This window comes from Capra hircus, chromosome 5 (assembly GCF_001704415.2).
Source record: "Capra hircus breed San Clemente chromosome 5, ASM170441v1, whole genome shotgun sequence".
Taxonomy (NCBI): Eukaryota; Metazoa; Chordata; class Mammalia; order Artiodactyla; family Bovidae; genus Capra; species Capra hircus.
Window position 1 is genome coordinate 67193445 of NC_030812.1, and position 25906 is coordinate 67219350.

A 25906-nucleotide genomic window follows, 5' to 3' on the forward strand; every position below is an offset into this window, starting at 1 on the left:
AATGTAATCATAGCATAAATTGACCATAAGTGCCACACTCCAGTATTCTTGCCTGGAGAAATCCATGGACAGAGGAACCTGTTAGCTACAGTCCACAGGGTCACAAAGAGTCAGACACTTAAAAGTGCTATATAAGATAGTGTAAAAAAGATTATTTATATCTTTAATATCTGCCCCTCAAATGCTCTTGCTTTACAGTAACTGCACTTACTTATATGAAGTTCAGTTGCCTTCTACTAGTCTGTGAGCTCTTGATACAAAATTCTGTATATTCCCCACTCGTTGTGGTTTAGTCACTAAGTCGCGTCTGACTCTTCTGCAACACCATGGACTGCAGCCCGCCAGGCTCTCCTGTCCATGGGATTTTTCAGGCAAGAATACTGGAGTGGGTGGCCATTTCCTCCTTCAGGGGATCTTCCCCAATCAACCTGTGTTGCCTGCATCGGCAGGCAGATTCTTTACCACTGAGCCACCAGGGAAGCCCTATTCAGTATTACGCAGGTGGCGTCCACTAAAAATGTTAAAAGGAGCAAAAGAAACGATGATGAGTTGAACCTTAAATAACAAGTAAGAGTTAGAGAGATGGGAAAAAAGAGGGGAAAATGCATTCTAACAAGGTGGCTGGTAACCAGGCAGACAACTCCTGGGGAAATAAATGAACAGGCAGGTCAGAGCAGAAGATCCACATCACCAAGCAGCAAAAACGGTAAACCGAAGACATGGAATTCTTTCCCAGGGGGTTAGGATTTCCTTTTCTGAATTAGGCTGATTTGTTTTTAAACATTTATTTTAATGCAGGAGAATTCTGTGTTTAAATTAAACCCGACATGAAACCCCACTATATTGATAGAAAACAGGTACTCTGAAGCCCCACTCAATCCCCACCTTATCTGACTTGAGAAGACTCCAAAGGCCCTCCTTGGACCACAATCTGAAAAAAAAACCTGGGTTAGAAAAATGTCTGGAAGCACAGATGCCAAAGGGCTCAGAGCACTGACCTTTGGGTTGGCCTAGGTTGGGGAACATAGTAAGGAGGGACTTGAAGTAATATTTTCACTTTTTAAATCTCACATATTTTTATATTATTTGAACTGTTGTTTATATTGAGCACTTTTTACTTTCTAGACTTTAAAAATAAATACGACACCATTGCTCTAAAAAAAAGCATTTTTTAATGGTTCAATTTCTTCAAGTGGATTGCTACATTTTAATGAATCACTTACTTATAATTGCAGGATACTTTTTAAACTAAATTACATCGCAATGAAAATGAACATCTCTGTGCATAAGACTTTCCCATATTTAGAATGATTTGCTTAGGATAAATTTATACAAGTTAGTTAATGGTTTCCATCTAAGTTCTATAATACATGGCTTAAAAATAAGACTCTCAAGAACAAAAAAATATATATAAAACTCAATGAGTATTTTTTAAATGCCATTCTACAGTAGCGAGATTTTGATTCCAGCATTCATGATTAAGATACATAAAATCTAATTTATCAAACTCATCAGCAAAGTTTCCACATCTCAAAAAATGTATTAAAGAGAAATCTGAAACAGAACTTGAAAGCGCTCTACCTTTCATGAATTTTTCATAACTTCTCTTGCCACTTATCAAAACCATACACTGAAAGAATCTTTCTTCACAGTTGGGTTTCACAATCTAATTCTGTGAAGTCACAGTACTGTGACAGTACAATCATTCTCTGGCAACAAACTAACATCATTAAATTCTGATTTGGAAGTTCTATGGGGTATAAGGATGTTCTATTTTTACTTCTAAGATCAAAATCTATTTTGTGTTGCCTCTCCATTAAGCTCCTGTGATTGATACATCTTGACCTAATTTATTCTCTTGTTCTCAGCCATCTTTATAAAACTACCTTTTGGTGAGGGCTCAGAGAATGCCTGTCTATTCAAACAAAATTAAATGGTTGCTGGATTGCCTCTGCCTGTGAACAATCGGTCAATGCTCTGTACTCCTTGGAAGGTGAAACCCCAAAGTCAGAAAGTGTGTTGTTCTTTTTCTTATCTCTATTACTGTTTTAATATAGTATAAGAGTACTTTTTACTAAATTATCTTTTAAGTAAGTGAATGGAGTTGCATCACTAAGGTTTCCAACTGGGCAAAAAGAATTTCTAATAAACCCTTTTTCTTTTTTCCAAAAGCAAGGATTGCTAGACATCAAGGTCATTCGTACTAATATGTAAAAGTTCTAAAAGCAAGGATGGCTAGAAATATCAAGGTCATTTCTACTACTATGTGACAGTTCTAAAATTAAGAGTCTATCAGCAAAGATTTGCTTAGTCCCTGCCGGGCACAGGGCACTATGCTTCTGTGTGAACAAGACAGAAGAAAGATCTGCTCTCATGGGCCTCTCTCTCTTGGTGCAAAGGCATGTTTATAAACCACAAATCTTTATGAAATGAGAAGTTCCAATATCAAAAGCAGAAATATGCTTTAGAAGAGACTGGAACCAGATTTTGGAATACCTGTCAAGGCCAAGGAAGGTGGCGTTTATGTTTGAATAAAGGAAACCTAGGTATTCAAAGGGGTCCTTAGAAAATATTAATCTATGCAGGTGCTGACTAAAACTTTTGGACGGCTTCTCACTTCCTGTAAGAGAAATCCAAAATCTTTAAAAGAAAATCTTGAAAAGGGTAACTAAATCTTGCGTCATCATCCCCACCTACCCAAGATCTTGGGTTGTGGTCACACTGCACTTCTGTTTCCTCTATTGTAGGGATTTTCAAACTTTTATACACTGTCATTTACTAAAGTACCAGTATATGACACATTTATTTTTTATTTTATTTCTTTTTAAAAACATACAGGTTACAACCACTAAACTAGTTTTATAAGTTCCTGGTCAGTGCTTAGGTACTGCAGTTTGAAAAATAGTACTTTAGCATATACCACACTCTCTCTTGAGTTTCCCAGGTAGCACTAGTGGTAAAGAACCCACCTGCCAATGCAGGACATGCAGGAGACACGGGTTCGATCCCTGGGCCCCGAAGATCCCCTGGAGGAGGGCATGGCAACCCACTCCAGTATTCTTGCCTGGAGAATCCCATGGACAGAGGAGCCTGCTGGGGTTTTATAGTCCATGGGGTCGCAGAGTCAGACACAACTGAAGCAACGTAGCACACATGCACACTCTCTCTCTCACTTCTAGGCCTTTCCATGCATTCTTTCTGTCTGAAACATTCTTGCTCATCCTCATCCTTTCCTTTTTTCTGGCTACTTCCTATTCTACTTTGTGACCTGAGCTCATAAACATCACTTCCCTGACCCTCTTAGATTAGTTCTCTGTCTTCTGTGTTCCTAATACTCTATGCTTTCTAATGTTCATTAAGCTTTACTGTAATTGTACATGGCCTGTCTTTCTAAGATGTAAATCCCATGAGCATCAGGACCCATTCTTGTTCATTGCTGAATCCTGAGAGCCACACCCAGTGCCTGCTACAGATTAGGCCCTCAATCAATGTTTGAGGAGTAAAACAAGTGAGGAAATGGACTTGAATAATCTATATGTTAATATTTAACCACATGATGAAATGAGCACCCACTTAAAAACTGTTAAGAGGTTTAGCTAGTTCCAAGGAAAATATATGCTCAGTTCCAAATGTATAAATGGTGATTAGGCTCCTAAGCTAGCCTGCAAAATACTATTACCCCCCCACACACTTAACTGATGAGAGAACAGCTGCTTATTTCCCTCTCTGCCAGGACAACAGAACTTTCACTGCTCTAAGTACGAGAAAACAGGATTAAAGGGACACTTTGTTCTTGGCCTTTTGGTTAAGATCAAGTGGTGGCTCAGACGGAAAGCGTTTGTCTACAATGTGGGAGACCTAGGTTCGATCCCTGGGTCAGGAAGTTCCCTGGAGAAGGAAACAGCAACCCACTCCAGTACTCTTGCCTAGAAAATCCCATGGACGGAGGAGCCTGGTGTCTATGGGGTCGCAAAGAGTTGGACACGACTGAGCGACTTCACTTTCACTTGCTTTCTTCCTACTTTATCAGTTAGTTCCTCCTAGAGCAAAGTGGACTTCCCAGGTGGCTCAAACGGTAAAGAGTCTGCCTGCAATGCAGTAGACCAGGGTTCGATCCCTGGGTCAGGAAGATCCTCTGGAGAAGGAAATGGCAACCCACTCTAGTACTCTTGCCTGGAAAATCCCATGGACGGAGGAGCGTGGTAGGCTATAGTCCACGGGGTCACAAAGAGTCAGACATGACCGAGCAACTTCACTTCACTCCTTAGAGCAAAGTGACTTAGCTAATGGCGGAGATGAGATTAGATAGTTAGTGGGAAGCTGCACTATAGCAGAGGGAGCTCAGGTCTGTGATAACCTAGAGGGCTGGGATGGGGATGGGGGAGGAAGATTCAAGAGGGAGGCGATATACGTATTCGTATAGCTGATTCACTTTGTTGTACAGCAGAAACTAATACAACATTGTAAAGTAATTATACTCCAATAAAAAAATAATAAATGAGAAAAAAAAAAAAAAGAATAAAGGTCAATATTCCAGACAGGCCCCACCCCTGAGCTCTCACTGATTCTTGAATCTATCTGTCTTCAAGAAGAGAAAGTTTTCCTTTCCCTTCCAAATCCTATGAGGAAATCTTTCTGAGACAGGGCTTTCTGTACCTGCAGGAGAGACCTGCAGTTTTTTAGGTGCTAGACAATCATCTGGGCAGATAAAGCACGAAGGAACACAGTAAATATGAGTCTAAGCTAAACTCTCCAAACCAGCTTTACCAGAAATGAAAAATTAAACTGTATTTTAATAGCACTATAATTCTCACCTGGCTTCATGAATCTGATCTCAATCTGCAAAGTCGGGAGACAGAAGAGATGTAATCAGGAATAGTAACAACAGTCATCCCAGACTGATTCCTGGGTCCCAGGAGAACAGCAACATGTGGACCAAGGTGGGACGAAAGGGAAGGGAACGGCATGAAAGCTAAGGTTTCTTCCACTTCTTTTGAATTTTTCTTGGGCAAAACTGTCTGAACAAGTTGAATCTGTCTTTGTATACTACAACCTTCCCTTCCAAATCTTCATTCTTGCTTCTCTTTTCTCATCTTCCAAATTCCTTTTTGCTGCCTGAAGATCTTCATTTTCAATACCCACACTTCTAGAAATTAGCAAATTTTTCTCAAACCTCCAAAATGTTCCTTGAGCCCATACCACTAAACTCTCCTCTCCCTCTTCACACCAAAACTCCCACTTTCTCAGTGCAGCTGATCAGCAGGAAAGCAATCTGACTAAATCCATTCACATTAAGATAAAATAACTGACAGCCCTAGGTTTTAACCCCTCCTAGAAATACATCTGGGCTTCCCTGGTGGCTTAGCAGTAAAGAATCTGCCTGCAATGAAGGTTCAGTCCCTGGGTCAGGAAGATTTCCTGGAGAAGGGAAGGGCAACCCACTTCAGTATTCTTGCCTGGGAAATCCCATGGACACAGGAGCCTGGCAGGTTACAGTCCATGGTGTCACAAGAGTCGAACATGACTTAGTGACTAAACCACCACCACCAGAGATACATATATGTTTTATTTTATACACACATACATTTTTAAGCTATAGACATCTAACCACAGTAATTTCAGAGAAAAAGATGAGGGGTGCCTAAATTTCCCCTAAAGGAGTCAGGTCTGCTCTGACCAGCTTTTCCAAAGATCATATCCCCAAAGTTGTTCCCACATTTTCCCCAACTTTCAGTCCTTAAGTGACACAAAAAACCCAAGAGAACAGAGAAAACCAACTTGGGAAAGCATCTATAGCTACAAGATACTTAATCATTGATTGGGCAAGTCAATGACAATCAACATTAGATTGGATAGGTTATACTTTAATTATATTTGATAATCATTCCGTTAGGTAAAACAAAAACATTCACTCAGGTTATATATTGCAATTATTGCCTCATTCTACTAATGAGGCCAACGAGGCGTAACGGGGTTAAATAACATTCTCATTGTTTAAAGTTCAGTAGTTGAAGAACAGGATGGATGGCTCTTCACACACTTTGAATAGGTTGTTTATCCATTAATTCCACTTAAAAATCTTTAATTTTATTTTCCATAACATTTCTGAAATTTGGTAGTATACTTTAGAACAGTCATATTAGAGTAAAAGAAAAATGACTTGAATTCCTGGGAGGCAAAATCATGTCTTTTTCAGGGGTTTTTGTAAGAAAGACCTAAGCCTGAGATTGAATTTGTGTGCACTCAGAAAAAAAACACAAAAATAGGCAAAGTAGCATTCATTCAGCTCCAAGTGGTTCTTAACTTCAGTACCATGAAAAATACTTATTTGCCACCCAAATAAGAATAGAGCTATAATAAAGATTACACAAACTTAGGATTATAAGATCTTTCACTTTGCCTGAGAGATTAGTGAAATTTTAATTGAGGAATTAGTGTTTGCTATTTTTTATTAGTTTGCTTAGCTAGCCACCAAAATAAATTACTTGAAATTAAAGTGATAACAGGAACTTTTCAAAGGGAGCACAGAATACATGAAAATGCTAACTGGGTGTGGTCTCTCTTGCCTTTGGTCATGAACACACTTTTTGCAGCTTTTCTCAAAATTCCAGAAAGGGTAAAGGGTCAGTAAGATTCCCAAGAAATGACAGAGTATTCAGACAGACTGAAACAGCATTTATTCACCTACCCCAAGTACAAGCATTATGTTGCTTGGTATGGAGTTGTTTGGTTTTTCAGGCAGTGCTAGCCCCCCAAACCTAGAATTTTTAACGCATAATTCAACAATAAAAAGACAACCCAATTAAGATATGGGCAAAAGATACAAACAGACACTTCTCCAAAGCAGATATGTAAGTGGCCAATAAGCAAATGAAAAGACACACGACATATTTAGCCATAAAAAACGCAAATTAACGCTACTTTATTCCCATTAGAATGTCTATAATAAAAACTAGTAAATAGTCAATAACAAGTGGTGAGAACGTGGAGGAATTGGAACCCTCATACACTGTTTGATGAGAATGTAAAATGGTGCAGCTACTCTGGAAAAGTTTGGCAGTTTCTTAAAAGTTAAATATATAGACCCCAAACAATGGAAGTCATATGCCCACCTAAAAACTTGTACACAAATGTTCATAGCAGCATTATTTACAATGACCAAAATCTAGAAACATCCTTAATGTCCATTGACTGAAAACCAGTAAACTGTGATAATGTGGTACAGTCATACAAGGGACTGTTATCCAGCCATAAACAAGAGTTAAGCACCATGAACTCCACACGCGGATAAACCTTGAAAACATTATGCTATGTGAAGGAAGCCAGACACTAAAAGCCACATAAAGTACGACTCCATTTATATGAAATTTCCACAACAGTCAAATCCTTAGAGACAGAAAGATCAGTGGTTGCCATGGGGTGGGATAAGTGGGAATGAGGAGTGACTGATAATGGTACAGGGTTTCATTCTGGGGTGATGAAAATGTTCTGTACAGTGGTGATAGTTGCAAAACTTGGTGAAAATACTAAAGACCGTGCTTGAAAAGGATGGATTTTACGGTGTGTGAAGCATATCTCAATTTAAAAAAAAATTGTTCATTTACGGAAAGAAATTGCACATGTAAAGTACCTACAAGTGTATTACATACATATACGTAATCTCCTTCTAAAAATCAACGTTTGGGGTTTTTTTTAATTGAGCTATATTTCACATATATAAAGAGAGAAATGAAAGAACACAGTGACACGGAGCAACTGTGAGCCCTGAAGCCGTGGATCTGGGGTGTGCCCCAGTCCGCCTCGCAGCGTCCCCATCCTGCTCGCCTTCATCCATCACTCAGCCCCCACCCGCCGTCTGGTCCAGTGTCAGGGCCGGGGACTACCCAGCGCGGCTGCCCGGCTCCGCGGCGGGCGCCCAGGGCCGGCCAGCCCTCCCGCCCAAGGTGGGGCAGCCGCGGCGGGTCGGGCTCGGGCGCTGCCCGCGGGCCCGGAGGGGATACAGAGCTTCGGGCCGGCCCCGCCGCTCTCCCAACCCCGGCCTCCCCGCGTCCTGGCCGCGAGTCTCAAGCCCTTCGCCGCCGCACCTCCCTCCAGTACCTGGGATGCGCCCGAACCCGGCGCCGCGGCCAAAGCCGAGACTTTCCCTCCATATCACCTGCCCGGGAGCGCGGTGCAAGGAGAGGGACCTCGCCTCCTCAGACGCGACCGAGGCACCGGCACCAGGGGCACGGAAGGGGAATTCACCTAGTCCCCCCGGGCGGCGGCTGAGGCAGATGCCCGGCGCCCGCGGCTCCTTCCTCTCACGCGCCTCCTCGCGCCGTCCCGGCCCGGAGCTGACAGCCCCGGAGCCGGCGCCCGCGGCCCGCTGGCTCCCGGCCGCCCACCCCGCCCCCGCGCGGCCGCCGCGCGCACGCGCAGCGGCGCCTGAGCCCGAGGGGAAGCGAGAACCTGCTGATGTGGCCGCGGGGGTGGCGACCTGCAGCGCCAGCGCCGCCCAGTCCTAGACTCTTGGCGGCACCCTGACAGACGCGCTCCGGGAACCCGATCGAGCAGAGCAAAAGGGGAATTTTCATGGGAGCCTACTCAGCGGAGAAGGGCTGTGGCCTTCCTTGTTTGCCAGCCCACTCCATCCCCATAGCCCTACTGCCCCCACCGCCCCACATCCACATCTCGGGCTGCTCCTTGGTCGTAACGCTCAAATTTATGACTCATGACTTCTATTCTCAAGCCGGGAGCCTCCTGGTTGGCTGGCTTCGTGTTTTCTTCTCTCGCGGAGACTGGGATTTAAACTGCGCAGAATGGTCCAAGTTTGAGCCTAGGCAGGAAAGAAGGGGATTGGCCTCCAAATGAGTCCCAGCAGTGGGAGAGTGGTGTTCAGAGCAAAGTGCATGGATCCAGTGGAGGTGGCTGGAATGCCAGACTTTTCAAACCTGCTCATGCTTGTTTTTAAATCTATGTAAAAAAGTTAAGCTAGAGTTTGCAAAGTAAAGCCAAGAATTCATTTACTTTATTTAACAACTATCTTTCGAGCATCTTTTGCAGGTAATGGGTGAAGCCCTGGAGGTGTTCCAGTGTCCAGAACAAAGGTTTCTGTCCTCAGGCTCTGCTAAGAGAGAGACTGCCCTTTTAAAAATTACCCAGCACATGACACTTCCTCAAGTCAAAGCTTCCACCAAATCTTGTCATTCCAATGATTTAATAGCAGATTTTCAGGTGCTAAGAGAGATCAGAGAGTATATTTATCCACTTTTTTTTCTTGAAGCACACTCCTTTTTTTTTTTTCTTTTTTAGTTGCAGCATGCAAATTCTTAGTTGCAGTATGTAGGATCTAGTTTACTGACCACCAATCAAACCTGGGCCTCCTGCATTGGGAGTGTGGAATATTAGCCACTGGACCACCAGGGAAGTCTCTGCCATGAGAGTTTTGACCTTCACCTTCAGGATGAAGGGTACTTCTGTATCTGTCTTGGTTATCTGAGGTAATGCTTTTCATAATGGCCCATGCAAGTTTAAGGACAGGGAAGCCTGGGGTGCTGCAATCCATGGGGTCGCAAAGAGTCGGATACAACTGAGCTGCGACTGAACTGAACTGAACACGCAAGTGTTCTTCACCCCTAAACATCAGTTAGGAATGAAAGTATAATTGCAAGGAAGTGGAAAAACAGTGTTTTCACTGCATTTTCAAATGGTTTTTGTTCTCAAGGTTTTGAATTGCATATCACCCCGAGGTAATTAAATGCTCTTGAAAGCTTTTGTCATTGTGTTGTTGAAAGCTTGCTAGAAGTAAAAGTTCCAAAAAGATACGTACCTCCTCTGGGTCCTGTAGTCTCAAGATTTCTGCACAAAGCATACATAGGATATACCACCCTCTGCCGGTTTAGAAAATTCTACTGTTTTTTTCCTGAGAGCTAATTGTTTCCATTGCCCTGAATTTCACTAGTCAGCATGTAGCAACTTTCTCCTCATGCAGTGCCTCTCATTCTATATGCCACAACATGGAGTGTGTGTGTGTGTATATATATATATATATAGTTATTTTAAGCTTCAAGTTGGAATCCAAATTTAAATCTCAACCCTGAAAATAGCTCAAGGTGGAAGCTGGTGAAGGGATACCTGCTTCTGAAAAGTTAGGTTCCAATGTGTGCAGGCAACAACATCATATTACGACTTCATCTTCTACCTGACAGCTGGCAACTCTAAATATGAAGCAAGTGACTTAGAATTGAGGATATGTAGTAATCACGGTTATGATGATTGCTAGAGAAAAGCCTGGGGGTTATGAAAGTGTGTAACAAAGGGACCTGTCTGTTCTAGAGGCTAAGAAAGAGCCCTTTGAAGAAGTGACATTTGATCTGAGCCTTGAAGAATAAGGAATAGGAGGCCTGGCAACAAAGGGAAGGGGATGGGGTGGGGAGTGGAGTCTGGAAACTGCAGGTTTGAAGGCCCTTTGGTAGGAAGGGGTTCCACCTGTGGAGGCCTTGAGAAGGGACTACTGTGGCTGGAGTAAGATGGCTAATACTGCAGGAGAGGACAGCAGGAGCCTTGAGTGCCACGATGAGGACTTTATTTATTCCAAAAGACAAAAGGAAGCCACTGAAGAGTTGGAACGGTCCATTTGGGCATGCTCAAATTTGTATTTATGGAAGACATTTCTGGCTGTAGCGGGGAGCACGAATAAGAAAGGAGCCACGGAGGAGGTGTGAAGACCAGTTTGTAGGCAATGGGAACTAGGAGGCAGTGAATCAAACAAATAGATGAGGGTTAGAACTGCAAGGGCTTGAGTTTTGACTGTGTGTGAAAGGTGAAGGGCTTCCCTGGTGGCTCAGAGGTTAAAGCGTCTGCATGGAATGCCAAGTATCCAAAAATCACTCCCCATTTTCTGGCTTGAGATTATCCTTTTCCTGGAGAGGGGCTACCTGAAGGAGGAAGTCTAAAGGAGATCATTTTGAGTTGCTTTGGCTATGATGGGTTTGCTGACTTGATGAGATATCCAAGTAAAGATGCTAAGAATATACTTGGAGAATAAATCTGGAACTCAGAGATCTGGACTGGAGATAAACTCAAAGCTAAACTTTCAGATAACATGAAATATGATTTGTTTGTAAGAATTTAACCTCTAAACTGTAGAGAAAATGAGAGAAGCAAACGGAACCTTAATTGACTAATTGTGAGACACTTTACAGAGGTTATTTTAATCCTCACCCTCTATGAGGGATTATAGTTATAATCCCATTTTTCATATGAGGAAACTAAGGGTTAAATCCTCACTCAAAATTACTTAAATTCCCAATTAAATAAGAATCTCTGCGGGTAGCTTTGAGATCACTGAGGTTCAAGGACTACCCTGTGGACTGTTTGAAAGTGGTCCTGCAGGGACTTCCCTGGTGGTCTAGAGCCTAAGTTTCTGCATCCCCAATGAGGGAGCCCAGGTTTCAGTCTCTGATCAGGGAGCTTGATCACATGTTGCGCAACTAAGAGGTCCCGCATGCTGCAACTAAGACCTGGAAAAGCCGAATAAATAAATATTTTTTTAAAGTGGTCCTGCAAACCATATAAAATACTCATAAAGAAAAAGGATTCGAGAAAACCATGACTCAGAAGACATGCAGCCCAAGCAGTACATGTTTCCAGGCATATGTTCCAGTTTCTTCATCCCCATCCCCTGTTATCAACACCCTTCTTGGGAATTTCTAGAACATTCACTTGTTCATTCAGCAAGTATTTATAGTGGACCTAGTAGTATTAGCCGCTCAGTTGTGTCTGACTCTGTGCAACCCCATGGGCTGTAGCCTGCCAGGCTCCTCTGTCCATGGGATTCTCCCAGCAAGAATACTGGAGTGGGCTGCCATTTCCTTCTCCAGGGATATTTACACTATCATGTGTGAAATGGATAACGAGTGGGAACCTGCTGTATAGCACAGGGAACTGAGCTCAGTGCTCTTTGGTGACCTAAAGGAGCGGGAAGTGGGTGCCGAGTGGGAGGAAGGTCCAAAGGGGAAGGGATATTTGTATATATAGTTGATTAACTTCGTTGTACAGCAAAAACTAACACATCATTAAGAAGCAACTATATCCCCAATTTAAAAAAATGTTTTAATCAGTTCAGTTCAGTTGCTCAGTCATGTCCGACTCTTTGTGATCCTATGGACTCTAGCATGCCAGGCTTCCCTGTCTATTACCACCTCCGGGAACTAAAGTTTTAATAAAAAAAAAAAAAAGCCATGTCCTGTGTGACTGGAGTGACCTGATCAAGGGGACAGTGGTCACAGATGTGGTCAGGACAGTGGGTAGGGGCAGGGCACGGGATCATAGGTCACAGTAACGTCTTTGGCATTCACTCTGGGTGACACAGGAGCCACCAAAAGTATCTGAGCAGAGAAATGGTTTAGGGAACAATGGTGTCACCATGGAGAACTGAGTGAGGGGAGGGAGGGCAGAAGCAGGAGGACCAGCAAGGAGGCTTTCACAACAACCCAGGTGAGAACACTGGGGGGACAGGCCAGGGCGGTTGCAGAGAAAGTCGTGAGGAGGGCCTGGACTCTTATATTTGTCTGACAGTGGAGCTGAGAGATAGGATTTGCTAATGGATTAAATGAGGAGTATTCAAGAAAAGGGGGCTTCCCAGGTGGCACTAGTGGTAAAGAATTCTCCTGCCAATACAGGAGACATGAGAAACGTGAGTTTGATCCCTGGGTTGGGAGGATCCCCTGGAGGAGGGCATGGCAACCCACTTCAGGAGAGAGGAGCCTGGCTGGTCCATGGTGCTGCAGAGTCGAGACACAACTAAAGCGACTTAGCATGTACGCATGCAGGAGAAAAAGAGAAGTGTTCAGGAGGCCTCCAACGTTTTGGTGTCAATTGATAGAAGAATGGAACTACCATTTGCTGTAAGGGGCAAAGACTGCAAGAAGAAATTCAGGAGACAGGTGTGAGGTCAGCTGGTGAGGGCTCATGGTTCTAAATGCCCATCTAGGTGAACTCATCCAGTCTTCATGACAACTCTGTACAGTAAATACTATTGTTATTACCACTCTGTGGATGAGGAACTGAGCCCTGACTCTGCCTCAGATGCCACAGCTGTAAAATGCAGAGACGACTCCTGAGTTTACCACTGCACTGTCTGTAAGGGAAGACAGACCACTCAATAGACAACTACAGCAATATCTGGAGTTGTAGGAGAGGGAATCTGAGGGGCTGCAGTTGTACAGAGCGAGAGCATCTCCCAAAGTTTCCGGGGAAGGAAGACAGGCAGAAGTCAGAGAAGCCTTACAAGAAGTGATCATGGGCTGAGGTGTAAAGGATCAGTGGCTAAACTAAAAGACATTTTAAGAGGTAAGATAGGAAAGGAAGGAGAGAGTCTTCCAGGCAGAGGGAACTACTTGTGCAAAAAGGAGGGAGAATGGGGATTTTAAGGAACTAAAGAATTTCAGAGTGGTGCTTCTGCCTCTTTTAGAGAAACTTGTTGATTGATCCGTATAGAGAATTTTCCTCCACAAACTCACCTTAACGGTTCAAGGGTTCCCTTTCCTGCTGTCTTTAGACTGTATTGCTGAGAAAGCAGAGGTCAGCTGTCTTTGATCACTTATCAGGGCCCTGTTGTTCCTCAACTGTGCTCACCGGTTCCTGCCTCCCAGCTTCAGGGCTTGCTGTTCTCATTAACTAGGACACTCCATTCTCCCATAAGCCTTCCCAGGTCTGTACCCACCAGGTGAACTCAGTCTTCCCTCTTGGTTTCCATGACAGCCAGTGAAGGGCATGATCATAGCACTTAAAAACACCACGTTGTAATGTGTAATTATCTGTCCATCTTTCCTTTTTTCGTTTTGTGAGTCACCCACAGGTGCTTGTTTTAATTACAGACCTCCTGAATCCAAACTTTCCAGGAGAAAGGCCTTGGAATCTTTTTACTAGCACCTCGGTGAATTTTTTTTAACTGTTTTGACTGCACCTCACAGCATGTGGGATCTTAATCCTTCAACCGGGATCGAACCAGTGCCTCCTGCACTGGGAGGCAGAGCTTTAACCCCAAGACCACCAGGGAAGTCCCCTATCTGTCCACCTTTCTGCTAGGCTGTCAGCAAGGCCTTTGTATCTCAGATTAGCACACCATTTTTAGCCTTAAACAGATAGTCAATACTTTTTACCCTGAAATGAATGAATAAATACATTTCAATTGAACTTCCTTTGCATTTAGTGGTGCTGCTACTGGCATTTTGATTTTCTGTTCTAGTGCCACTCCCAGCAGAATTATTAATAGATTTTAAAATGTAATTACATATGACATTGTTCTTGCTCCTTGAGCCTGACATTTTGGATGCTGGGAGACAGGCTTTCTCTAACACTGGGATGCTGGTGACTATTTTTCTAGCCTTTTCCAGCTTCTAGAGGTGGACCACATTCCTTGGCTTGTGGCCCCCCTTCTCTGTCTTCAAAGACAGTAGTATACACAGCATCTCTGACCCTCTCATCCTCACAACTCTGATTCTTTTTTTCTGCCTCCCTCTTCCACTTTTAAAGGCCCTTGTGAATACATTGGGCCTACCCAGACAATCCAGAATAATCTCTCTATTTTAATGTTAGTTGACTAGCAGCCTTAATTCCCTTTTACCATGTAATGTATGATGAATAAATATATTGAGAATAATGAAAGTCAGGTTTCCAGTGGTACTCTGCTAAACTGGTTCTCTGTGGGAGGAGGGAGGAAGGGTAATAATAAAACTTGATTTGCAGCATTTGCCAACCGCAATGGTATAAATGGTCCCATGACTGATTTTCAGGCAACAATCAGCTCAAAAAATTACAAATAGCTAGCAATCAATTTTCATGAGCTGGTTCATACTGGTTCCAGCACATTGTGGCAAGCTTCTCATTCTTAAAGTTTTTAAATATAGATAAATACAGAAATAAATATAGGTATATTGTGGATAAGGATATGTATGTGTGTATTTCCTTGCCCTCTACAACAGAAAAGCCTAAGAGCCAGGGCACATCAGTAGCAATTAGAATGTGTGTTCGTGCTCACTCACTCAGTTGTATCCAACTCTTCGTGACCCCATCGACTGTAGATTGCCAGGCTCCTCTGTCCATGAGATTTTTCAGGCAGGAATACTGGAGTGGGTTACCATTTCCTCCTCCAGGGGATCTTCCCAATCCAGGGATTGAACCCCTGTCTGCTGCATTAGCAGGCAAATTCTTTACCAAGGAGCCACAATTAGCACACCTAGCTAACTAACACATTCAGACCTTACTTTCCAAATACCACTCTCAACATTAAAAGGAACCAGTGCTCGTTGGAGAAAAGGTTAATTCTAGGGCTGGGGACAGGAAAGTACAAAATGAGCCTGCAACAACTTGTACCAGAAATTAATGAAGTGCTCAAAAAAAAGATGAGGATACATGAAAAGGAGAGATTTGCAAATAGAAAGAGCTCCCTCTGGGATAATTTTAGTATCAAAATAAATTATAATAGTAATGGCTTAAAGCCCTTTAAATAGAATAAAAATCCATGAATTAAATAGACATAAATAAGTAAATGGAAGAACAGAAAGCTTTCTCACAATAGAATACCAACTAATACATAGAAAATCCACCTGCAGTGCAGGAGATTCCTAGGTCGATTCCCCAGTTCGATTCCTAGGTCGGGAAGATCTGCTGCAGAAGGGATAGGCTACCCACTCCAGTCTTCTTGGGCTTCCCTTGTGGCTCAGCTGGTAAAGAATCTGCCTGCAATGAGGGAGACCTGGGTTGATCCCTGGGTTGGGAAGATCCCCTGAAGGGGTTGCAAAGAGTCAGACACGACTGAGAGACTTTCACTTTCACATAGAAAATCATCAGTAGATGAAAAATTGAGTGAAATTTTAATGAGACAATATGTTTACATCTCTCCCCACAAATACTTGTTAATTGAAAAGAAATAACTAGTAAGTTGACAGAGCAGAAATTTCACAAATACCACCTTAACCCAGTGATCAAAGTTAGTATCACCAGGAGGAGTCTGGTGGGCTGCAGTCCATGGGGTCGTGAAGAGTCGGACATGACTGAGCGACTTCACTTTCACTTTTCACTTTCATGCACTGGAGAAGGAAATGGCAACCCACTCCAGTGTTCTTGCCTGGAGAATCCCAGGGACGGGGGAGCCTGGTGGGCTGCCGTCTATGGGGTCACACAGAGTTGGACACGACTGAAGCGACTTAGCAGCAGCAGCAGCAGCAGTGAGACAAACCTACATCATGTACATATATGATCGACTGAAAGGACCTAATACCAGCTCTGTGATTAATGTGCCAGAATATATCATTTGCGTCTAACCACAAGGAAACAGGAAAGAGACCCAAATTGAGGGATATTCTACAAAATCTCGTCTATCCTCTTTAAAAATGTCAGTCATAAATGACAAACGATGACTGATGACTGAAAAACTATTTATCACAGATTGATAAAAAGGCTTAAATGCAGTGCATGACCTTGTGTTTGATACTAGCCTGGCCAAAAAAAAAAAAATTCATAAATGATAGTATTAAGACAAAGTCTGAATACAAATAGTGGGTTCCATAGTGGAAATAAATTCATGGTAAACTGTCTGATCTTGTTTATTGTACTCTGGTTATGTAAGAAAACATCCTTATTTTATACTTAGGATTTATACACTAAAGTACAGACTAGGAAGTTTACAATTCGATCTCAAATTATTCAAAGAAAGGATTGTGTTGTATGGTGTGGGGAGAGAGAGAGAAATATGACAAAGGGTGGCTCAGTGGTAAACAATCTACCTGACAATGCAGGAGACATGGGTTCAATCCCTGGTCTGGAAAAATCCCACATGCCACGGTAAGCCCGTGTGCCACAACTACTGAGCCACAACTATGGAGCCCGTGGTCTAGAGCCGGTGGACCACAACTGCTGAGCCTGTAAGCTTCAACTACCGAAGCCTGTGTAGAAGCCTCTGCACTGCAAGAGGCTTCTACATAGAGAATCAGAGCAGCCCAGGCACTGCAACTGGAGAGCAGCCGCTATTCTCTACAACTAGAGAAAGGACTGTGCAGCGAGGGAGATCCAGCACAGCCAAAAATAAATCAATAAATAAACAAGCGGGGCAAAGTATGTCCATTTTTTAATCTGGGTAAAAGGTTTACAGGGCTTATACTGTTGTTGCAACTTGTCTATAAATCAGAAGTTATATCCCCCCAAAATGTAACCAGAAAATAGAGATGGGGGAAGTATGTGTGTTACTCGTTCAGTCATATCCGACTCTTTGAGACCCCATGGACTTTAGTCTGTTGGGCTCCTCTGTCCATAGAATTCTCCAGGCAAGAATACTGGGGTGGGTTGCCAGAGATGGGGGAAGAGGGACATAAAAAGTTATTTTGATAACATTCCACCAGTGCAGAGGGAAAAGCCATACAAAAACATGGTGGTTGTATCTGCTCCTGCTCTCTGTAGCCACCTCTCTGTTGATACCGTCTGTATTCTTGGCTAAAACAAAACAAAACAGGAGCTTCTAACCAGTGTGTAGGTGGTCTGTTTGGGCAGCTTCAAAGACAGCTTTTGTGAAAATGAAAGTATTCATTTTAAAATCATAGAGATCTCTCTGTCCTGCATAGCAATTTGGGAGCCCTGTCATAGTTTGTAATCAGAATGTCTAATCTTGCAAAATATTCTTTTTTTCTTTCCTAAGTCACTTTCTTTTTTTAAAAATTTTAAAATATTTATTTTTAATTCATTGATGATTGCTTTACAATCTTGGCTTGATTTCTGTCATATATCAACATCAGTTAACCATAGGTATACATATGTCCCCTCCCTCTTGAATATCCTTCCCATCTCCTGCCCATTCTCACCTATCTAGGTTATTACAGAGTCCCAGTTTTGAGTTCTCTGAGTCATACAGTAAATTCCCATTGACTGTCTACTTACACATGTTAGTGTATAGGCTTCCATGCTCTCTTCATTTATCTCACCCTCTCCATCTTCTCCCCTGCCCTTGCCCATAAGTCTGCTCTCTATATCTGTCTCTCCATTGCTGCTCTGCAAACAGACTCATCAGTGCCATCCTTCTAGATTCCATATATATGTGTTAAATATATATAGAATCTCTTCTGAGATTTTCTCTTTCTGACTTATTTCACTCTGCATAATAGGCTCTAGGTCCATCCATCTCATTAGAACTGACTCAAATGTGCCAATTCTTGCAAAATATTCTTAATGTAAGGTAAATGAAAGGGGTAGTATGTAGGATCAGAAAAAAGGAACAGTAAAACCATACACAATTTACGGATTTTTTAAATAAAAAGGTATTTCCTTCCAGTCCTCTCTTGGGATTTAACTCATGGGTATTATTGCTTCTGGCTCATTAATATTTAGCAGAATTTAACACATTTCATTTGTTCCTTTTGACAAAGAAATGATGCCTTGCACTATATACAAAATTCAACTCTTAAAAAATAACTTAAAAATTAAGTATTAAAAATTAAGCACATGAGGCAGAGAATCAAGGTTTAAGCCAGTTTAGCTAAGGTGGCTAAACAACGAAAGATAAAATCTTGTTCTCCATGCCTCCCTACTTCCACCACCAGGTGAACATTTTATGTTGCTAGAAAATAAAGCATTTCCTTGACACAAATGTTTGATTTGATCCCTAGTGTTAAATAGATGAATTAAGAGGCTAATAAAAATCAATTATTTGCAATCTAATTACACCATAATTTTTAGCATTTAAATATCTGTATCTCTAGAGATAAAATAGTTTTGATTTGCAAAACTGGATAATTAAATTAAGCATATAATTGTTCCTATAGGACTGAGAGCCAGGTAATAGCCACTTGAAAAGTTAGCAATATAAACGATCAGTTTGGTTAGTCTGCTGAAGATTAAAAAAACTGAGTAAAATTTACCCCTGAGGAGAAAACCTCAAAACAATAAATCCCAAATATTATTGACTGCAGTAGACATGTGATTGCTTCCCTAGTTTCCTTTGCATTCTCTCGCTATCGCAGCAGCTCTGCCTTCTGGGTGATATTGACCCATCCACCCCCAGCTGGAGGGGTAGGCCTTGATTTGCCTAAACCAATTAGGATCATCCTAATTGTCTCAGCTAGTTCAATAGCTGGCCTTGACCCAAGTTGGTTAGTTTTACATTTAATTTCTGGAGAGCACTCCTTTTTTTTTTTGCTATACCACACAGCACATGGAATCTCAGTTCCTTTGACCAGGGATCAAACACACATCTCCTGCATCGGAAGGGCAGTCTTAATCATTGGACCACCAGGGAAGCCCCTGGATAACAATCTTAATTCCAATTTCTTGGGAAAGTTTTATGGTAACACCTAATTAGCAATCAGGAATTGCCTCCCTTCTCCCATGATCAGAGCTTGCCCATGATCATAACTGTATACAGTAGAAGCGACAAATAGATTGAAGGAATTAGATCTGATAGACAGAATGCCTGAAAAACTATGGAGATAAGAAAGCCTTCCTCAGTGATCAATGAAAAGAAATAGAGAAAAACAATAGAATGGAAAAGACTAGAGATCTCTTCAAGAAAATTAGAGATACCATGGGAATATTTCATGCAAAGATGGGCTCAATAAAGGACAGAAATGGTAGGGACCTAACAGAAGCAGAAGATATTAAGATGAGGTGGCAAGAATACACAGAAGAACTATACAAAAGAGATCTTCACGACCTAGATAATCACAATGGTGTGATCACTCACCTAGAGCCAGATATCCTGAAATGTGAAGTAAAGTGGGCATTGGAAGCATCATTACAAACAAAGCTAGTGGTGGTGATGGAATTCCAGTTGAGCTATTTCAAATTCTAAAAGATGATGCTGTGAAAGTGCTGCACTCAACATCCCAGCAAATTTGGAAAACTCAGCAGTGGCCACAGGACTGGAACAGGCCAGTTTTCATTACAATCCTTAAGAAAGGCAATGTCAAAAAATGTTCAAACTATCGCACAATTGTACTCATCTCACACGTTAGCAAAGTAATGGTCAAAATTCTCCAAGCCAGGCTTCAACAGTATGTGAACTGGGAACTTCCAGATGTTCAAGCTGGATTTAGAAAAGGCAGAAGAACCAGAGATCAAATTGCCAACATCCATTGGATCATCGAAAAAGCAAGAAAGTTCCAGAAAAACATATATTTCTGCTTTATTGACTATGCCAAAGCCTTTGACTGTGTGGATCACAACAAACTGTGGAACATTCTGAAAGAGATGGGGATACCAGACCACCTGACCTGCCTCCTGAGAAATCTGTATGCAGATCAAGAAGAAATAGTTAGAACTGAACATGGAACAATAGACTGGTTCCAAATCAGGAAAGGAGGACATCAAGGCTGTATATTGTCACCCTGTTTATTTAACTTACATACAGAGTTCAGTTCAGTTCAGTTTAGTCACTCAGTCGTGTCCAACTCCTTGCCACCCCATAAATCGCAGCACACCAGGCCTCCCTGTTTATCACCAACTCCCAGAGTTCACTCAGACTCACGTCCATCGAGTCAGTGATGCCATCCAGCCATCTTATTCTCTGTCGTCCCCTTCTCCTCCTGCCCCCAATCCCTCCCGGCATCAGAGTACATCATGTGAAATGCCAGGCTGGATGAAGCACAAGCTGAAATCAAGATTGCCAGGAAAAATATCAATGACCTCAGATATGAAGATGACACCACCCTTATGGCAGAAAGCGAAGAAGAACAAAAGAGCCTCTTGATGAAAGTGGAAGAGGAGAATGAAAAAGTTGGTTTCAAACTCAACATTCAAAAAATGAAGATCATGGCATCTGGTCCCATCACTTCATGGCAAATAGATATGGAAACAATGGAAACAGTGACAGACTTTATTTTCTTGGGCTCAAAAATCACTGCAGATGTTGACTGTAGCCATGAAATTAAAAGACACTTGCTCCTTGGAAGAAAAGCTATGACCAGTCTAAACAGCATATTAAAAAGCAGAGACATTACTTGCCAACAAAGGTCTGTCTAGGCTATGGTTTTTCCAGGAGTCATGTATTAATGTGAGAGTTGGACCATAAAGAAAGCTGAGCACCAAAGAATTAATGCTTTTGAACTGTGGTGTTGGAGAAGACTCTTGAGAGTCCCTTGGGCTGCAAGGAAATCAAACCAGACAATCCTAAAGGAAATCAGTTCTGAATATTCATTGGAAGGACTGATGCTGAAGCTGAAACTCCAATACTTTGGCCAGCTGATGTGAAGAACTGACTCATCTGAAAAGACCCTGATGCTGGAGAAAACTGAGGACAGGAACACAGAATGAGATGGTTGGATGGCATCACTGACTCGATGGACATGAGTTTGAGTAAGCTCTGGGAGTTGGTGATGGACAGGGAAACTGGGCGTGCTACAGTCCCTGGGGTCACAAAGAGTCGGACATAACTGAGAGGCTGAACTGAACTGATGATCATAACTGTAACTTATAATATATGCAGGTCAACCAACAAGCTTCTTATATGCCTTTTAAGTATCTTAATGTTTAAAACAGTTTATCTTCCTTTTCTATGATTTTCCTTTTGAATAAAACAGAAATTTATCCTGTAGAATTTCCCATATTCTAGATTTGATTGGTTGATTTCTTGAGTGGTTTTGCTAATCCCCTGTTTTTCATTTTTCCTATAAAATAGTAGTTTGTAGTAGGGCTTGATTTAGAAATGTCATTGTTTTACAAAATGTATTAGGTGGCACTGTGTGCTTCCTAATGCATTAAAGTCAGAACCACACAAACTTGGGTTGGTCATAGTTTTAGTGATGTCAGAATGGTTGGCAGAGTCAGATTTAGTTCATTTGGGCTAGTGGGAATTTCTGGAGTTAGTTCCAGATTCCTTTTGACATGACCCCAATAGTATTTGAGAGCCTCCTTGCTTTCTGGTTTCCCCAGGGTCCCAGGTTTGTATTTCCTGACCCAGACATGAAATCAGCCATGTGTCTAAGAAGCTCTGTTCCTTTTCTTAATAGTGGGGAAAGTTGTTTCGTGGGCACCACCTGGGCTCAGGAATACTTGTAACAGTGGGTTGTTATTGTTTCTAGACCTGCCAGTGGGCCAAGCTAGGGAATAAGCAGTTTTTCAGAAAAAGAAAAAGGAAATTATGAATATATACAGATATTGCCAATTCAAATTTAAGATTATAGGAGAGCTTTACCTCTTATCTCTTAAACAAAAAATCTGAGCTGCTAATCATGTTTATATAACTTTATTTGCTTTATCTAAGAATGTTTAAGAATCTAACAGTATTTAAAAACCTAAGAATCTGAGCAAACTCCAAGAGATAGTTTATGGACAGAGAAGCCTGGTGTGCTGCAGTCTATGGGGTTGCAGAGTCAGACACAACTTAGCAACTAAACAATAACAACAAGAATATTTATATAAGCAGTTTCAAAATAACGATATCAATAGGAGTATTAAAAATTAAGATGATAGAATGCATTTTAAGATTTGTTGAGGGTGTGTGGCTATTGTCTTTGTCCTTAAGATATATCTTATTAAGGATGTACTGTCTAAATTTTAAGTTTTAGAGTTATCTAAAATAAGTCTTTTCTGTGTTGTGCCACAAACTTGATATACAGTTAAATTCAATTCCTTCGGTCCATTTTTAGTTTGGGGAAGAGGGTTCTTTCTTTTTGTATTTAATTTTTTAAAGTATAAGTTATTTACAGGATTCCAAAATCAAAATGGTTAAACAGTACACATTCAGAAAAATCTAATAGCCTTCCTTGTTCCTTCCTTTCTCCTCTGTTAATGTTATGAAATGAAGTAACATTTTTATATGAAATGAATGACTATTTTATTCATTTTTGGCTTATCTTCCATTGCTTCTTTTTGAAAATATACATGCATATGTATCTGTGTGTGTGTATATAAACATATATAGGTGTTTTCCTCATTTTATTAAATAAATTTGCTTTATTTGCTTATAAATATATCCAGAAGATCCTCCATAGCAGGATATACATATTTACCTCATCTTTTTACCATGCATAGTATTCCATGCATAGTAATGCATAGTATTTTGTGTTTATTCAAATAGACCCCCATTGATAGACATTAGGTTATTTTAATTTTTACCATTACAAATAGTGTGCCACAGTGCCTATGTTATCTTGAATTTTTTTCCCCAGAATATTGATAGGAATTTCTGAGTATAAAGGTAAATGCATATATGTAACTTACTGGATAATGACAATTCCTTTCCATAACAACTCTATTATTTTTCATTCCCAACTTTAATGTACGACACTGCCTGCTTCCCCACTACTTTGCCAATGGGTATGTTTTCATTTTTCATTCTTGCCATTCTGATAGATGAGAAATAGCTCACCAATGTCATTTTCTTTTATATGTGTGTGTTTTTTAATATGAGTGTGTTTCAGCTTTTTTTAAATACGAGTGTGTTTGAGCAACTTTTGTATTTCTGTTTCTGTGAATTGTTGGTTCACTTTTCTAACCTGTTTTTCTGCGGAGTTATTGGTCTTTTTCTTCTCAGTTTTTAGAAGCTTTTAATGTTACGGGTATTAACTCCAGTGAGATAAGTTGGAAGTCTTGTTTTAGATGCATCATTTGTCTTCTTACATCACTTATGCTGATTTTTCTTCTGTAAAAATTATTTTTGAATTTTTATATAGTCAAATTCATGAATCTTTTCTCTTATTGATTCTAGATTTTGAAAGATAGTTAAGGAAGTTTTCCCCATCCATTTCAGTTATAAAGAAAACATTCTATTGTCCTCTCTCTTCCTGCTGCTGCTGCTAAGTCACATCAGTCGTGTCCGACTCTGTGAGACCCCATAGACGGCAGCCCACCAGGCTCCCCCGTCCCTGGTATTCTCCAGGCAAGAACACTGGAGTGGGGTGCCATTTCCTTCTCCAATGCATGAAAGTGAAAAGTGAAAGTGAAGTCACTCAGTCATGTCCGACCCTCAGTGACCCCGTGGACGGCAGCCTACCAAGCTCCTCCATCCATGGGATTTTCCAGGCAAGAGTACTGGAGTGGGGTGCCACTACCTTCTTCCCTCTCTCTTCCTAGCTCTCTTTTATTACTTTTAAAGTTTCGTTTTTCAAGTTTGACTCTCCAATACATTTGGAATTTGTCTGGATGCATAGTGTGTGGAATGGACCCAAATTTACCTTTTTTCTTTTTTTCTCAAATGGCTATTCTTTTGTTCCAATACCGTGTTTGTTTTGTTTTTGGCCATACCACATTACCTGTGGGATCTTAATTCCCCAACCAGGGATCAAACCCAGGACCCCTGCATTTAAAGCATGGAATCTTAACCACTGGTCCACCAGGGCAATCCCCTAGAACAACTTATTTAAAAGTTCATCTCTTCCTTACTGATTTGAGAGGCTCCCTTTATCTACACTAAAATTCCCAAAGCGTGGGGATCTACTTCTGAATTTTATTTTTTGTCCTCTGTTTAGTTTTTACATCAGTACTGTTTTTAATTATTAGGCAGACTTATGTTTTAATATCTAATAGAGGAAATACCCCCCTCTCGTTGTAGCTCCTCTTTTTCAGTCTCCTGGCTGCTACTGTCATTTTGTATGAACGTTTTCATCATTCAAAGGGAAAAGATTACCTGATGGCATTTTTATTAGGATTATGGGAATTTCATGGTGTACTTTAGGAGACTGACAGTATTTTTGATATTGAGTCTTTCTATCCAAGGCAATGGATATATCTGTTACATCTTTCCTTTTATTCAAATCTATTTTTTATCTTTCAAGAATATTTTATGGTTTTCTTTAACTACTTTTTGAAGATTTATTGTTAAGCTTATGCCTAGGTGTTTTAGTTTATCTTAATCCTCTTATAAATGGGTTTTCCCTTCCACTATATTTTCAAACTGGGTGGCGTTTCTCTAGATTTATTTCCTACTATTTTACAAGATTCTCATTTGTAGCAGTTTTTCTGATTCTTTCCCCACCCCTGTTCTCAGATATACTATTGTAACATTTGTATATAGAAATAGTCTTACCTCACACTTTCCAGGTCTTATGTTTCTATTTCCTCTTGTGTAAATGTTTTGGCTAATATTGCCAATTCAATGCTTAGGTAATAGTGAAGACTGTGAACATCCTTGCATTTCCTCTAGATGCTTTAGGAAGAATGCCTTGCATTTACCCATTAAGTAAAATGCTGATTTGGGGGGCAGAAGTATATACGATTTTATTATGCATAATGGGTATCAATTTTCATCTTATTGAATGCTCATCTGTAGAGACGATTATATGATTTTTCTGTGTAACTGTTAAACCAATACGTTAATGACAATACTACTACTAATATACTAAAGACTATACTAATTCTTCTTAGAATAAGCACGTCTTGTATGGCATCTAGTTTTTAATGTACTCTTGGATTCTCTTGCTAGTATTTAATTTGTTGCATCTTAAAGAGATGGGAATACCAGACCACCCTATCTGCCTCCTGAGAAACCTGTGTGCAGGTCAAGAAGCAACAGTTAGAACTGAACATGGAACAATAGACTGGTTCCAAACTGGGAAAGGCTGTAAATTGTCACCTTGCTTATTTAACATATATGCAGAGTACATCATGTGAAATGCCAAGCTGGATGAGGCACAAGCTGGCATCAAGATTGCTGGAAAAAATATCAATAACCTCAGATATGCAGATGACACTACCCTCATGGCAGAAAGTGAAGAAGAACTAAAGAGCCTCTTGATGAAGTGAAAGAGGAGAGTGGAAAAGCTAGCTTAAACTCAACATTCAAAAAATGAAGATCATGGCATCCAGTCCCATCACTTCATGGCAAATAGATATGGAAACAATGGAAACAGTGAAAGACTTATTTTGGGGGGCTCCAAAATCACTGAAGATGGTGACAGCAGCCATGAAATAAAAAGATGCTTGCTCCTTGGAAGAAAAGCTA

General features: G+C 41.1%; 1 protein-coding gene across 3 annotated transcripts in view; it reads right to left on the minus strand.

Moving 5' to 3' along the window:
* The window catches only part of SLC41A2 (solute carrier family 41 member 2), a 146745-nt gene extending 138397 nt beyond the window's left edge, over nt 1-8348 (minus strand). The window contains exon 1 of one of the 3 annotated variants that reach the window (XM_018048199.1): nt 8245-8348. The gene's annotated coding sequence lies outside the window, so the exon portion shown is untranslated. Of the gene's footprint in view, nt 1-8097 lie in introns of all 3 variants that reach the window. The other 2 variants (XM_018048197.1, XM_018048198.1) reach the window with 2 other exon arrangements.